The following is a 17,143-nucleotide window of genomic DNA, read 5'->3' as shown; positions in this document are numbered from 1 at the left end:
TATCTATCCATAAGGTACTAATATACCTAAGAATATAAACAATATATATATACATTATAAAATTGTTATTCTTAATTTTTTAAAGGAAGGGCCCAGTATTTTCACCTTGCCACTGGGCCCTGTAAATTATGCAGATCCTGCTGTGTGACCACACAGATCAAACCCCCACAAAGCCACCCCGCATCCCAGCTTAATGGCCCTGATGATTCACATCGTAGGCACATGGATCCTGAACCCCAAAAAACACATCTCCTCAGCTCCTTACCCCAAACCATTCTGTAACTTCACTTAGAGCAACCCAGAACAAGCTGCCTCGTGTCATGAGCCATTTCAGAAAGGACCGCCCAACCTCATCCTCGGTCCCACACCTCATACACTCCCCTTGTCAATGTTGCCATCACTGGTGGGTCAGGTAACAGTAGTTTTTAAAAGATACCATTGACCTTTAAAATTCAAAGGACTTGGGTGCCTGGGTGGCTCAGTTGATTAAGCGTCTGCCTTCAGCTCAGATCATGATCCTGGAGCCCTGGGACCAAGCCCCAAATCAGGCTCCTTCCTCGGCGGGGAGTCTGCTTTTCCCTCTGCCCCTCACCCTGCTTCATGCTCACACTCTTTCTCTCTCTCTCAAATAAATTTTTAAAAATATTTTTAAAAATAAAATAAAATAAAATTCAAAGAGGGAAAGAGACTAAGGATGGCACAGTACCCCAGGCTGGGAGCCGCAGGGAACCGCACCATCCCTACACCTGCAGGGCCAGGTGGGGAACAGCTTCTGACTCAAGAGAGCTGCTGCAGGAAGAGTCACCTGAAATAACTATGGCTTTTGGCGAAAGGATAACACCCACATGGCAGGGCGGCAAGGGAAGGAGCCAGAGGAGCAGACACCTGGCCTCAGTTCTCCCACCAGCTCCTACTGGTCAAACCCAAGAGAAGCCAGAAGCCAAGTGGGTCCACTGAGACAGGGCCTCCAAGTCAGTCTCAACGGGAGCACACATGAAAGCTCAGCTTATGCTTAAGGAAACTGGAAAAATCCTCTTCAGGAAATCTCCACATTTTCCCATTTGTTCATCTGAAGACACCAGCCCAGCGTCACAGGAGGGATCCCTCGGAGGCATTTCCCCAGCTGCCCTCAGAAACCAGGGCTGGACTGGGGGGCCGCGGGGGTGAAGGCAGCCGGAGGCTATGCCAGAGAACTGGCTGGAGCCAGCCCTCACCCTACAGTCACCAGCAGGAGGGGTCGCAGCAAACAGAGCCCCCAAAGCCAGCTCCCTACGTGAGGCAGCAGACATCTCTCAAGCAGGTGCCTCCTTGAGAAACAGCGGCTGCCTCAGCCATCTGTGTGGAAGATGCCCGGGGGACAGTCACATGGGAGCTCCCGGAGCTGCAGGACACACTGCCAGCCTGGCCCCTGGAGGCCGAGGCAGTGATGGTGGCAAAGCAAGACGGCTTCACCGCATCGGCCCCTAAGACTCAGACATCCCAGGACGCTTCCAAATGCACCCCAGCAACTCTGGTTCCCTGCTTGCATCCTTTTTTTTTTTCGGTTTCAGTGGTAGAATTGAGTGATTCATCAGTTGCATATAACACCCAGTGCTCATGCCATCGTGTGCCCTCCTTAATGCCCATCCCCCCGTGACCACCCCCCCCACCCCCTTCCAGCCACCCTCTGTTCCCCAGAGTTCAGCATCTCTGCCTGCATTCTAAGTGCGGGGTGTCCCCAGGTCTCCCCTGAGTCTATCCTCCTGACTTTTTTTTTTTAAGATTTCATTTATTTATTCATGAGAGACACAGAGAGAGGCAGAGACACAGGCAGAGGGAGAAGCAGGCTCCATGCAGGGAGCCCAATATGGGACTCAATCCCAGGACTCCAGGGTCACGCCCTGAGCCCAAGGCAGATGCTCAGCCCCTGAGCCCCCCAGGCGTCCCTACTCTCCTAACTTTAAGCTGACGAAAGACAGGGTGTAGGAACCCGAATGCTAACCCCAGCCCCCTTTCTAGCTGGTCCTGCACTTGTTTTCCTTCCTCGTTGCTTGGCTTCTCTTTTCTCTTCCTTTTATTTCTTCTAGCCTCTCCTCTACATTTTTAAAACGTTTTATTCCAGTATCTTTCTCAGCTCTCATTCCAAACATCCCCACCCCATTCTCTTTCGTCTCTCAGGGCTTGAACAGACAGCACGGATGTCCCTGGTCTCCAGACCCACAACGAGCCTTCTAGCACCTTCTCCCTGGATGCAAAATGGGCAGCTTCTGTTTCCTGTAGCAGCCGGGCATGTTGCCTTTCCCCATCAAGAAGCCCCCAGTATTTATGGGACTACCTGGAGTGACACACAGTCAGTAGGTGACACTCGTGGGGTCCTCTTCACACTGAGTAGGAGCGTGGTGGCCACAGGCAGTCCCGCTCCCTCCCAGGCCACAGCACCAGAGGGGCGGCGTCCCAGCGGCTCCTGGTGGGCTGGCTACTGGGCTCCTTCTTCTGTCATCCGCCCTGCAGGTTAGATCAGAGGCCCACACAAGAAAGGACAGCCTCGAGTGCCACCGTCTGTCCCTTTGGACATGTTCAACAAGACACGTCATTTGCCTCTGTCTCTTGTTAGGCCTGTTCTCTCCCTCTCCCCGTTCACTGGGAATCGGCTTCTAGGACACCAGAGCCCCAGGTTTACCATGTGGATGTTGTCCCAGGCCACATCCGCAGCTCCTGACTGGTCTTCCCTGTGGCCAAGCCTCTCTGGGGGCCGGCTCCACCTGCCTCCTCCGAGACCCCCCTCCCCAGCATCCACACTAACCCAAGAGCACTCGGGGGAAAAAACCCCACGGCCTTTCATCTCCACCAACTCCAACCTTGGTTTAAAGCCTCTGGGACACCAGCACAGGAAATCCCAACCATGGCTTTGTACTTTGGATCCTGGCTTTGAAGTACGTGCTAACAGCTGTAATTGGCATTATGGAAGCAGGTTAGAAGAAATTACTCGTAGCTAAGGAGCCGGCAAAGAGAAAATTATCCAAGTCATCTTGCATTTGGTCCTTAATCCAACACTGTAAAACTAAATCCTTGTCACCCTGACTCCACGGGCGTCTGCGGCACAGCGTAGGGACTTCACTACCCTTCAGTGGGTCTGACAACCTTGAGACGTGGCCCCTCCACCCGGCAGGGCCCCCGGAACAATCTCAAAAGCATCCAACAGGCGCTCGAGGCTCTGGAGAGTCCCCATCCAACCCGGATGCATGTGTAGACGTGTGTGACTCCCCCTCCCCCCACAAGCACCTCTGCCCCTCTCCTGGAAAGCCCTGCCTCCAGCGGCTAGGAGCTCATCCTTTCCAAGCTGTGGCCTAAAAACACCCCTGAGGTGTGCCCCTCTCGGCAGCACCGGTGTGAATCAGGGTCCTGACACAGACCAGAGTTGTTCAGGCAAGGAGGCCCTAGCAGGTGCCCAAATCAGAGTGGGGCCGCTGGTGAACAGTACCTCCTCACCTAGTCTGTCTGTGGGACATGCCGGCAGGGGGCTTTCCATTTTTTGATAGAAGGAGGAAGGTTTTTCTCTTTTGGTTGAGTGGCTTAATGAATCCCAGGGCTTTCTGTCTTGGTTATGAACACAAGCATGCGTGTGTGTGTGTGTGTGTGTGTGTGTGTGAGAGAGAGAGAGAGAGAGAGAGAGAGAGAGAGAGAGAGAGACGGGGGGGCAGGTAATCACTAGGCACTGGAGGAGGGGTGAGATAGAGAGAGAGGGGCAGGTAATCACTGGGCACTAGGGGGGTCGCACAGTGCCTGCCCCCCACCCCAGCCCCAGCTCCACGACTGATTCCACCAGCTGACAGGAAGACAGGCGAGGGCCCGGGAGCACAGGACCCAGCCTCCATGTGGACCTCGGGTCACCTCGAGGCCTGGCTGCCCTGGGAACCCTGGCATCGCCCCCGTGGGAGCCACACCACCAGCCTTGGGGGGGTCCCTCCCTCCCTGGTCCCCAGCGGTAGGGCCAGTGGCTCACCCTCAGGCTGCTTCCTGCCTTGAGAGCCCTGCAGGGAGAAGCTGGAACAGGAGAGAAAGGTCAGTGGAACTCTGAAGATCAGGGCTGACAGGCGGCTGTAGGACCACATACAGAAATAGATGCAAGGGGCAGGGGGCAGGAGTGGGGGGAAGGATGGTGGTATCCGCAGAGTCCTAAAGGGCCTGGGGCAGACAGGGGAGTCTCTAATGCTAACATGTCCTCACTGGCCCATACGTGCAGGGGGGCGGCCAGGGACCACACCTGCGTTACACACGTGAAGCTGGCCATGGGGCCTCGTGTATTTGTCCCTTTACATCACACCAGAGGATGGGCCAGAAGACAGGGAGCCTGAGGGGAGCCCCGAGCCAGTGGGAACCAGCACCTTGCAGTCTGCATCCCCAGGAGGCGCACCCGGGCCAGGCAGGAGCCGAGCAGGGGCAAGGCTTCCTTTCCCATTTCTTTCTTTTTTTTTTTTAAATTTAAAGATTTTATTTATTTATTCATGAAAGTCACCGAGAGAGAGGCAGAGACACAGGCAGAGGGAGAAGCAGGCTCCCTGCAGGGGCCCGATGCAGGACTCAATCCTGGGACCCCGGGGTCATGCCCTGGGCTGAAGGCAGATGCACAACTGCTGAGCCACCCGGGCGCCCCATTCCCTTCCCATTTCTGATCAGGATCTGGTTCAGTGACAGCCAGTTTGAGAAGGATGAGGGAACACAACAAACCCCTACCCCGACAGGTCACTCATGGAACCAGTATTTCTAGACGCCCAAGAGGACAGTGGGATCTCTGGTCATTCGGAACCTGCCCGCCCCGGGACCCAGCACACATCCTACATAGCCCGCACCAACACCCATCACTCTGGGCTTCCAGAGCTGCTCTGGTTTTGTGGAACCCGCTCCCAGGGAGAAGAGTCTAGAGACGGGACTCCCAGATACCTCCGATCATGGGTTTTCAAAGCCCAGAGAAAGGCCACTCTCCACGAATACAATTAACACACACACGCACCCTGACTCTCCCACCATGTGACACCCACGGAAGGACCCCGTGGACATTCCTAAAGGAGAAAATCACAAAGGCGGCAGCAGGATGGATGGAATGACCCTTCTCTTCATCTTCCTTCAAATCTTAGGCTTCAGAATAAGGCAACATCGGAATTGTTAATACAAAAATAACGATAATACACGGGGAACGCCCGCCCACCCCAACATTTCCGAGGTGTCAACTAGGGCAGGGGGGTGAGAAAGCCGCTCCGGGAATGGCTGGGACACAGGTATAGCCCCAGAAAGGAACGCGGGATAACACAAGAGGATAAACTCCCTGTGAGTGGGGCTCCAAGCCCAGAAGATTTCTGCAAACTATTATCTAATTTGATTCCCCTCATTGCATTACAGGGGGATTTAAAACACATCACCTCCAGCTGAAATGGGTTCTGGTAAATTTCTCGAGCGCTCTCGCGGATCTCACGTCATCCTCTGGGTTCAGGGTCAACACTACATTAATGACCCACCATTTATCCACCGGGTAATTCACTCCCTGGCAACCTACTTTATTTATGCTATATAAATTCAGGAAGCAATTAATAGTTGCCACAAAAGCAACATGATCGAGGGTGCTTTTCCCAATCAAACTGCGAAGCTAGGCAGTTCTCTTACCCCAAGGCAGGGGAGGAAGGCGAAGCACTAAGTAGCACCATCACAGGTTCTCTCTGCCTCCCTCCCCTGGGTGGGGGAGAAGCTGAGAGGACTTTCTTTTTCTCTTAGCACCCAATTTTCACTCTCTTTCAAAGGAGCCATTCCTGGGGCGCCTGGGTGGCTCAGTCGGCTAAGTGGCTGCCTTCCACTCAGGTCATGATCCTGGGGTCCTGGGATGGAGCCCCGCATTTGGCTCCCCACTGAGCAGGGAGTCTGCTTCTCCCCCCTCCCCTCTCTCTGCCCCTCTTCCCTACTTGTCCACTGCTCTTTCTCTTTCAAATAAATAAAATCTTAAAAAAAATTGGGGGGGGGGAGTCATTCCCCTTGCGAACAGCTGTCCCTGTTACCTTTTTTGACATCCTGTCCACCTTTTGGTTCTGTTCAGGCAAAAGTAATTTAATAATAACACCATAAAAATCAGGGAGAAAGAACAGTTTACTCATTAACCAAAAAACAAACAAACACAAAAATCATCCTAACACCAAAAAAAAAAAAAAAAAAAAAAAACCTGGCATGAAAATAGGAGCGCTTTCAGGATTTGACTTTTATCTGCCCTTTACAAACACACTTCTGGGAAGTCTACGCAGAAACCACCCCATGAACAGAGAGGGAGGTTAAGGGACTTATGCCTGGCAAAGAGGGTCAGGAGGGAAGTTCAACTGTCCCCCCCAGCCCCCCGAGGTATTACGTTATTTCTCTGCCCTAAGGGCCCCAAGCCACTGTGCTTCCAAGCTGGGCCAGCTACTATTGGCTGGCTGACCCATAGCAGGCTCAGGCCCCTTCTCCCAGACAATTTTTGCTTTTAGAGGTCATCCATCTGACTTAATGAGATGCAAATGGAAGACCCTGAGTGGCTTCTAGGAAAGCTTGATTAAGGAGAAAAGACTCAGCTGGTATGACTCAGAACTTTTACCCCTCACCTTCAGGCCCTGCCCTCTTCTTCCCACCTGGAATGTGGTTTCAAGGCTGGGGCTGCAGCCTCTCTGTGGCCAAGAGGATAAAGGCCTATGTGTTGAGGATGGAAAGAAGAAATACAGGGAGAGCTTGGTTGCCAATGGCACTGATGAGCCACAACATCACCAGACTTCTTGTAATGTGGGGAAAAAAACAACTCCCCTTCTGTTTAAGCCAGGGCTGGTTGGGTTTGCTGTTAATTGAAGCTGAATGTAATTCAACTGAGCTCTCTCTTGCCCTCTCTCCTACAGGCACACACACCAATGCCTGCCAACCTCGTCGTAGGAACAGAGCTACTCTTCCAGAATGTCCACCATATATATGTGTGTATGTATACATGATGGAATATTACTCACCCATCAAAAAGAACGGAATCTTGCCATTTGCCACGACACAGATGGAACTAGAGGGTTTTATGCTAAGTGAATTAAGTCAGAGGGAGACAATTACCATATGATTTCACTCCTATGTGGAATTTAAGAAACCAAACAGATGAACATAAGGGAAGGAAAAATAAAATGAGATGAAAACAGAGAAGGAGACAAACCATAAGAGACGCTTAACTACGGGAAACAAACTGAGGGTCGCTGGAGGGGTGATGGGGGGATGAGGTAACTGGGTGACAGCCATTAGGGAGGACACACGATATGATGAACACTGGGTGTTAATATAAGACTGAAGAATCACTGAATTCTACCCCTGAAACTAATAATATACTATTATGTTTATTAAAAAAGAATGTCAACCTTAAATGTAGGGCCAACATCATACTTAAAAAACCAAAAGGCGTTCATTCCTCCCTTAAAATCCAGGAAAAAGGTAAGAATATTCCCTATTAAACCTCCACAATTTAAGTACTTTAAAAGTCCTGTGTCAAAAAGCATAAAACAGACACAAAGACTTAAAACTACTGGAAAGAAGATACAATACATTTTCATTACTTGAAAATGAATCAAACCAAGAAAGCAATGAAAAACAAAATTAATAGCTGGGTAAAACACAGAGACAAGATAATATGGAAGAATTATTTTTTCTACGTGTAAACACACGTAGAAACTAACTTTTCAAACAAAAGTTAATAAGAATTCACAGCAACAAGAAAACGCACAATATCTAGGAATAACCCTAAAAAGGAATATGTGGTACCATCACAATGAAAATGCAACTTCACAGAGAGATGGAAAGATTTGAATAAATGCAGAGACACAGCCTGTTCCTTAATGAGGAGACTGGTTTACCAAGGCCATCCTTTCCCAAAGTTTAAGAAAATCCCCGTCAAAATCCTAATATATTTTGCCTCTAACTTGACAAAATAAATACAAAGTACAGCATGAAGAATGAATTGAGGAGAACCAAACAGGTCTTTATTAAAAAAAAAAACAAAAAAAACTTCTGCGATAAGGGAGGCCATCCTCTACTGAGGGTATAAAAATAAATTATAAAGCTACAAAAGTTCAAATAGCAGGGTACTGGCAATCTTAGAATTGATAAAGTCAATGACACAATTTAAGTTTCCCTGCAAACCCTCTGATGTACAAGAAGTCAGCACGTGACAAAAGCACGATAAGCCCTCCTACAAAAGACATCAGGAAAATTGGGTATTAGAGAAAAATCGAAAGTTATCTCCTTACCAATATACAGTAGAATTCTAGATGGGTAGAAAAGTTAAATGTAAAAGCATGAAAGCAAGAGTCAAGTATTGATCATCTCAGGAATTCCAAGCTCCATGAAGATAGGAATCATGTCGGCCTTTCATGGTTATTTCCACAGTGCTTGATACAGTCCCTGGCACAGACATGAGCTTCCATTCCTATTTGTTCGTCTGACTAATAAGCATTAATGCCAGGGAAGAAATCACAAAAGAAAAGGAATATTTCATTATAAAATAAAATGTATGTATGGTATAAAAAAATTATCAAGCAAATGACAAACTAGGAAAAACATATCCAGTGAATATGATAAAGTGTTCACTCATGTAAACACACAAAAGAGAACAAAAAAATGTATAAAAGAAGAGACAGAGCAGAAAAAAATGGCCATTGACGCTTTGAAACTTTACTCAAATTCTTACATAACCTAAAATCCAATTTAACACTATCAGTCAGCAAATGTCTCTAAGTAAGAAATGGTCGATGAAGGGGCGCCTGGGTGACTATTGGTCAGTGAACAATGAGATATCACTTCACAGTGATTACAAAGACCAAAATCCGATCACTGACTGCACCAAATGCTGACAAGGATATGGAGCAACAAGAAGTCTCACCCACAGCTGGTGGGAATGCAAAATGGCACAGCCACCATGAAATACAGTTTGGTGGTTTCTTACAAGATTACACATACTTGGGGCACCTGGGTGGCTCAGTAGGTTAAGTGTCTGCCTTTGGCTCAGGTCATGATCCCAGGGTCCAGGGATCGAGCCCCACTTTGGGCTCCTTGCCCAGCGGAGAGTCTGCTTCTCTCTCTGCCTCTCCCCTTCACTTGTGTGCTCTCTCTCTCTCTCTCAAATAAATAAATAAAAACTTAAAAAAAAAAAAAGACTACACATACTCTTACCACACAATCCAGCAATCGGTATTACCCAAAGGAACAGAGAACCTATGTCCACACAAGACCTTTCACTGCTGTTTATGGCAACTTATTCAATCGCCAAAACTCTGAGGCACCAAGATTTCCTTTGGCAGGTGAAGGAATAAATAAAGCTGTAGTACATGCAGACAATGGAATGTTATTCGATGCTAAGAAGAAATGGGCTGTCCGGTCATGAAAAGACAGGGAAGGATCTGAAGCGCATGTCCCTGAGCAAAAGAAGCCAATCTGAAGAGACTACATGTACTCTGTAGGATTCCAACTGCATAACATTCTGGAGAAGGAGAAGGTATGGAGTCAGTAAAGAGATCAGTGGTTACCAGCAGTTAGTGGAGAAGAAGGGATGAACAGGTGGAGCACAGATATTTTTAGGACAGCAAGGCTCTTCTGTGCAATACAATCATGGTGAATATAAGTGGCGTCATTATAAATTTGCCCAAACCCATAAATTTTACACCAAGAGGGAACCTGAGTATATACTGTGGGCTCTAGGGGATAATGAGCTGTCCATGTGGGTTCTTCGACTATAACAAATGGACCACCAGTCTGGTGGGGGAGGTCAATAAATGGGAGGCGCTGTGCACATGGGAGTGCAGGGAGCTTCTCGGAAAGCTCCGTACCTTCCACTCAATTTCTCAGTGAATCTGAAACTGGTCTGAAAGATAAAATCTATTTTTTTAAAAAATAGCGAGGGAAAGATGAAAAGAGCCTGACACCTTCACATACTGCTAATGGGAGTTGTAAGCTCGTAGAACCAAGGGTAGAGAACCAAAAACAGGCCCTGCCCCAGCTCAACACCATTTCCAAACTGATTTTCACTGATATCTCCACCTGGCCCCTTTCAAGGGGAAGGAATGGAGGAAGGGAGGAAGGGAGCGGGGAAGGGAGGGGAGAAGGAGGAAGAAAAGAGAGAGAAAGAAACAAGAAAAAGAGGAAGGAAGGAAGGAAGGAAGGAAGGAAGGAAGGAAGGAAGGAAGGAAGGAAGGAAGGAAGGAAGGAAAAGATCTCAAGAACCTTAAAAAATGTTCATATATTTTATGTTGTAATTCTCCCCTCAGCCACCTAAGGAAATAATCTAAGACATGATAAAATACGTATTACTGGGAAGGTCAACTAAATGTTAATTATAAAAACATAAATGATTAAACAAATTATGCTATAATTAAGTTTCATAACCAATAAAGCCATACTTTCAAAGACTAATGATACGGGCACACGTTCACCACATAGTGTCAGATGCAGATGAGTGGTTCTAAGAATAAACAGACATGCAGGTATGAATAAACAGACAGGCAGACACACATAAATACCCATGAAAAAAAAGGGAGGAAAAAAAAAGACTAGAAAGGAAAACACCAAAATACTAAGAGGGTGTTCTGGGAATAGTGATATCATAGATGATTTTCATTTTCCTTACATTTTTAATATTTTCCAAATGTTCCCCAATAAGCATTTAATTACCTCACAATTCAGTGTCTTTGAGCATTATAACCTTGTAACACTCAACCACATGGACCTCCTTGTTTTAAAGTTAAAACAAAAGGAAGGATGGATCATTGGACTTCATTACAGTTTAAAACTCCTGTATATCAGAAAACATGATCAAGAAAATGAAAAGACAAAAAAAAAAAAAAGAAAATGAAAAGACAATCCACAGAATGGGAGAAAATATTTGCAGATCACAGGGTCTAGTTCCAGAATAGTTAAAGGCTCTTTCCATTCAGCAACAAAAAGACAAAAAACGCAATTTGAAAATAGACAAAGGACTTGCAGAGACATTTCTGCAAAGAAAATAGGCGAATGGCCAATAAGCACATGAGAAGATGCTCAACATGATGAGTCGGCCAATAAGCACATGAGAAGATGCTCAACATGATGAGTCATCAGGAAACTACGAATCAAAACCATGGTAAGGTACCACTTCACACCCACCAGGATGGCTAGAATCAGAAGAGAATGGGAAAATAACAAGTGTTGGTGAGAACACGGAGAAATTGGAGCCCTTGCATATTGCTGACAGGAACAACACACAGGTGGCTGCCGTAGGAAAATGGTTTGACAATTCCACAAAAAGCTAAATATAAGATTGCTGTGTGACCCAGGAACAGCACTCCTAGGTATATACCCAAGAGAACTGAAAACAGGTGTTCAAGCAAAACTTGTATATGAACATTCACAGCAATGTTACTCACAGTAGCCGAAAAATAGAAACAAGCCAAATGTCTATTAACGGATGCATGATAAACAAATGTGGTATATCCATGCAATGGAGTATTATTCACCCATAAAAAGGAATGAAATACTGATATTTACTACAGCAGAAATGAGCCTTGAAATATTATACAAAGTGAAAGACGCCAGACGTAGAGGCCCTCTGTTACATGATTCAATTTATACGAAAATACCCAGAATAGGCAAATCCGTAGAAACAGATAGCAGGGCGGTGTTTGCCAGGGGCTGGGGGAAGAAAAGGAAGGGATCTCTGCTTAACGGGTACAGGGTTGACGGAATGGGGATGATGGCAACATTCTGGAGTTAGACAGTAGTGATGATGGCACAACATCGTGAATGGATTGAAAGCCACTGACTTGTAGACTTTAAAATGGTTTAAAAATGGTCAATTTCATGTTACATGACTTTTACACAGCTACTGCTACTACTACAAATCATAATAATAAAGAACACACACTGTTGCTTTAACACCTAGACTTTGAAAACCCTCTGCAATTATTCCCACCCTGGTCTCCCCTGATTTTTTAAAATATTTTATTTATTTATTCATGAGAAACACAGAGAGAGAGAGGCAGAGACACAGGCAGAGGGAGCAGCAGGCTCCATGCAGGGAGCCCGATGTGGGACTCGATCCCAAGTCTCCAGGATCATGCCCTGGGCTGAAGGCAGGTGCTAAGCCTCTGAGCCACCCGGGCTGCCCCCCGATTTTTCAATTCATGTGTAATCATGTTCTGATCCAGTCCACCAGCTTCTTGCCGCATCCCTAGGTTTAGAACACAATTTGCCAGCTACAACGCTATTTCTTCAAATCCCACCGCCTCGGCCTGGAATACCCTCTCACTCCTCTACAACGGAGTACCTGTCTCAGAATCAAAAGGCCCAGGATGTAACCCCCGTCCACGACTCACTAGTTGTCTCCTCTTGGGTAAGGTAACTGCTCCAAGCCTCATTTTCGTATATGTAAATTAATCAGTCAAAATTCAATCAACAAATAAACAAAATTCCAATCTGTGCTAGGATCATGGTGTGCGAGTCCACCCTCTGGAGGAGTTATGACGACAGGCCGCATGAAATAGATGAAACCACATCAAATTGCAAATGATAAGGCACCAAACCTATGTAAAGTGATAATCTCCTCTATGCCGTATTTCTAAGCTTCAGGAATTTCCACCTCCCCAGACGTAGTTTAGGTCAAGGGTCGCGTCACCTGCACCATTGTAACCCATTATACTTGCAATCTGTTCAACTTATTTTACTTAAACAGACTTATTTTAACAGAAACTTTATATCATTTTTTAGGACATCACTGGTCTGATACCATGACTCTTCTATACATGTTAGAAGACACCATTGCCGCGATGAAAACTGTGTACCTATGAGCTGTGGGAGGTCGCCGTCAGTACCACGGCTGGCAGCACGCCTAGGAAACAATGATCTCTGCTAACTGTCTTCTCAAAGACCCGAATCAAAACTCACCTCCTCTAGGAAACCTTCTCTGATTTGCTTTTCACCCGGTTTTAGAGATGCCTTTGTGATAAGCTCTTGCGTGCTTAATTTACACCTTTGCCTGTCCATGTTCTCAATTCACCCCCATCTAGACTTTCAACACCAGCACTAGATCATACAACACCAAAAGCCAGAGATCTTGTCTTGTTCCTTTTATTCCCTCCCATAGGCCCAACTACACCACAGCAAACATTTGCTGAATTGATAAGGTTTAAAAATGAACGAAAGGTGCCCACCAAATGCTTACAGTTATCTTTTCATCATCTGTGTTCTAAATAGAGAGAAACCCACCCACATCATTTCCTAGTCTATACGGTGTGGCCGCAACAGCCTGATTCAGATGTCAACCAGTGGGAAGGATGGTTTGTTACAATAAGACAGGTGCTGAGCGCCTGGGTGGCTCGGTTGGTTAAGTGACTGCCTTTGGGTCAAGTCATGAACCCAGGGGTCCTGGAATCAAGACCCATATCAGGTTCCCTGCTTGATGGGCAGCCTGCGTGTCTCTCTCTCTCTCTCTCTCTCTCTCTCTCTCTTTCTCTCTCTTCTTTCTCTCCCTCTCTCTCTCTCAAATAAATAAATAAAATCTTTTTTAAAAAAATTAGACAAATCCCTGACACAATAGCATTCAGTAGGTTTGGGGGGATGAGTGTTAAGTGGGACCATTACTCAAAAGGCCCTGCCTCCTTAGACCACCTGCAGAAGGTGAGAGGGATGAGTACAGATGAGTCAGCATGTGAAGACCAAGGCCCACCTAGGGCTGAAAGTCCGGGTTTTCTCGGGGCCCGAACCACACAGCTCCACCCAAGCCTCTAAGCTAAGCCTCCTTCCATCAGCTCAAGAGTGGCTCTACCCTGATGAGGGGCCCGGTTCTCAACTTGATACTCTCCTAATTAGAAGTAAATCCCCGTAATACAGGAGAGCCTTTGCGTGTCCACAGTGCATTTTGGCCATGAGTCTCAGAGCACTGACAAAAGAAGCTGCAAGTGAAAATTACTGATTGAATACATCCAGACACAGAGCAATCCCTGTGTCAATGTTGACAGAGCAGCTCTTTATCGTCCAGCGCCAGGAGGGCGAACGTAAAGCAAAACCACCAGAGAGGCTGGGAGAAAAAGAATGTCTGCTACTACACAACTGTGGAGGCTTGTATGTATAAAACAACGATGAATTTTAATAATAACAACAACTGCTTTCAACCTTGAAGGTACAGAGCTCTCTGCAGTCTGCAAAGCATTTCTCAGACTTGGTCGTCGCGTACAAGCCTTATGCCGACCCCGTCAGATATCACTTGCCCCATTTTTACACATAAAGAAACTCGGGTTCAAAGGGTGTCTTAAACCTAGTTTCCTGCCTCCAAATCCAATGTTCTTTTGATCTCCAAGTCATCGAGTTAGGCCAGCTTTCTTCTTTGTACTGAAGGACAGCAGATAGTAAATATATGTTTAACATAAGGATTTGGGACGCCTTCTATGCCACCATGACAATAAGGGACTCACTCTCTCCAAGTTCAAAAGCAGTGTTAGAAAGTCTTCCTTAGGTTGAGCTGAATGACTCTCTCGGAGGCGCCAGTCCCAGCCCTGAGCCCCAGATGGCCCCTGCACCTTCACCTCTAAAACCCTCCAAAGGCAACTGCACAGCCCCCAGAGGGAACCCAAGGAAACCCAACCTCCCGGGTTCCTAATCCCGGGTACCATCAGGTCAGTTTTCAAAATCGTCCTCCTCACCATAATCCTCATCAAAAGTTTTCTATCTGATGTCCCCAGATCTGCATAATCAGTTTCTTCCCTCATTTACTGGGTCCTGGATTATCTGCACTAGTGAATTCCTTCAGGGACAGAACGTGACTTTCCAATTAAACCATTCTATCTCTTACATTTTATTTTTTTTCCCCTTTTTGTATTTTGTACTAGGAGAAAGGAGGTACGCTTCCTTCCCATCCTGTTCGATTGAGATCTCTATTGTTAAACAAAAATATTCCTTGCAACACAGCCTTTCAGAAGCTACCCAGTGGCCCCAAGATGAGGCTAATCTCTGACAGCCCCACCTTCCTTGGATGAAGGGAGAACAGAGCATCCTCCTCTCTCAGTTAATTACCATTTCTTGCCTGGGCATTTGATTTCAATAAAGTCTAATTACTTCAAATATCACCGCTCCTGCCCCTCCCCTCTCTCCTGTGCCCCTCTTTCTCTTAGAGAGCTTGAGACGGATGAACTCAAACACGCCCGCCAGCCTCAGGCAGATGCTGCAATGAGCAAAGACTTCGCAAAGTTAATAAGCCAGGAGAGTTAATAAACCAGACTTCCCAAAGTTAATAAACCTGGAAAACACAATTATTACTATTTTTACTATTATGAAAATATCACCATTATTATTGTTGTTGTTATTCCGGGCCTCGTAGGCAGCTAGCCCGAGACCCTCCCCGCGCCTGTCTGCTCCCCCCCCCCAACCTCACCGGTGGCAGTAATATTGTGTGAGTAATCCCAGAGGGGCTCCCCGACACTGCCCTGCTGCAGGAAGCAATATTGGAGCTCATGCAGCCCCCGGTCCCTGCAGGCTCAGCTCTGCCCTTTTATATTACATACTGTTCAGTCAAATCCATCACCAGCCTCCCAGATCTTTCCAGTAGGCTGGAGGAGGCCGGATGGAAATGGTGATTACAGGGGCTGGGGGTGGGGGGTCTGGGAGGGAAAGCGGGCAGAGGAGATGGGAGGGAAGATACCTGGGTCCTGGACCAGTCCCATTTCCATAGGATGGCCTCCCAGGCTCAGTATTTCCCTGCACCCTCTAGGCAACGTGTGGGTCTCTTAGGACCAGCTAGGAACAGCTGCAAATAGGGGCCATATGAGGCCAACCGCTAGACGCACCCCCTACCAGTGTGTTTCTCCTTTACCTGCTTTGTGTCCCTGTGAAAGGACAGCACCATCCATGGGGGAAGCCTTTACGAACTGGTTCAGTGATGTGAAACCAGGGTCACGGACAGTGGAGCCTACAGTCCATCTGGGCCAGCGTCTCCTTTTAGGCCTCCCTGAGTCCTGGGACTGGGCCAGCCCGGTTAGGGGACAACCTCGGTGGAAAGCCCGGCCCTCCGGTTCCCAGCACTTCCTTCTGCAGTGACTGCATCCTTTGCTTCCCCAGCCTTTCCCAGGCCCTCCTCATCCCAATTTCTGGCAACACCGCGTGTATCAAATCTCGAAAACCTAACTCATCTGTTTCCCCAAACTTACTTCCATTGAGTTCCTAGTAGCCACTGTACCCCAGTGGTTCTCACCTGGGGGAGATTTCAACCCCTTGGAAGACTTGGCAACGTTGAGACAGTCCCGATTGTCACGGCTGAGATTGGCATCTGTCTAGTGGGTAGAGGTCAAGGAAGCTGCTAAACATCCTACTGTGCCCAGGGCAGCACCCCACAACAGACAACTCTCCAGCTCAAAATGCGGACAGGCTGAGAGGGACAACCTTCCCCTGGCCTCTGTGGCTCAACAACTCACTGAGCTGCACATCTCCACGAGAGGCCATTTAAAACATGGGTCTAGAGCCCAGGGTAGAGGTGGGCTGGGTTGGCTTCAGACTCAAAAGTCCCTCTCCTTGGGACACCAGCTGAAATCAGAGGAGAAATGAACTCCCTGGTGGGGAGAAGGAGAGCAGAAGAGAGATGAAGGCTATGGGGAGAGACCACAGAGGGACCAAAAGGAGAAAGAAGTGACACCCCAAGGAGAGAAGAGATCCCAACCCAACCCAAATCACAGGCTAACGCTACCTCTGCACATCATCCAGAACCAACTAGGGGTGCCGGCCTGTTCAAGGAGCTGCTGCAGCAGCTGAGGCCACCCAGAAAAAGCTCCAGGGATCCTGACCTCAACCAAGTCTAACCTGACCTGAGAGAGAGAGATGCCAAAACCTGGTGCCAGCCTGCTGGGTATGCAGGACAAGCCAGAGGCGGGCGCCAGGCCCTCCAAATCCCATCCCAGGACCCACTAGAGGAGACACGGACCCAAGGGTGGCCACCCCCTGTGGCTCCCAACCCTACACTTGGGTGTCACCGCCTGCTCAAGTGGGCCAAGCTGGGATTTCTCTGGGGCAGCACCGCCCTGCCAGGGAGGGGACCCCTGGACTGTGGGCCTCTCTGGTCACACACACCACCCAGCCCCAGGAGCCTCCCTGTTGCTCTCAGTCCAGATCCAGCCTTTTT

General features: G+C 47.8%; 1 protein-coding gene and 1 long non-coding RNA gene across 3 annotated transcripts in view; one reads left to right on the top strand and one right to left on the bottom strand.

The window, feature by feature from the left end:
* Nucleotides 1-17,143, bottom strand: part of LMX1A (LIM homeobox transcription factor 1 alpha) — a 160,677-nt gene that overhangs the window by 118,426 nt on the left and 25,108 nt on the right. The gene's annotated exons all lie outside the window — the stretch shown is intronic.
* On the top strand, nucleotides 2,161-13,089 carry LOC112643071 (uncharacterized). 2 transcript variants are annotated; one of them, XR_003125580.2, is made up of 4 exons: nucleotides 2,161-2,333; nucleotides 5,377-5,506; nucleotides 6,882-6,957; nucleotides 12,748-13,089. It is a non-coding gene; the product is annotated as an uncharacterized LOC112643071 (long non-coding RNA). The 2 variants fall into 2 exon arrangements; XR_004812769.2 differs by lacking the exon at nucleotides 2,161-2,333 and adding an exon at nucleotides 2,340-2,568.

This window comes from Canis lupus, chromosome 38 (assembly GCF_003254725.2).
Source record: "Canis lupus dingo isolate Sandy chromosome 38, ASM325472v2, whole genome shotgun sequence".
Lineage (NCBI taxonomy): Eukaryota > Metazoa > Chordata > Mammalia > Carnivora > Canidae > Canis > Canis lupus.
Note: the sequence above shows the minus strand (reverse complement) of the source record. Positions and strands in the feature narration are given on the sequence as shown.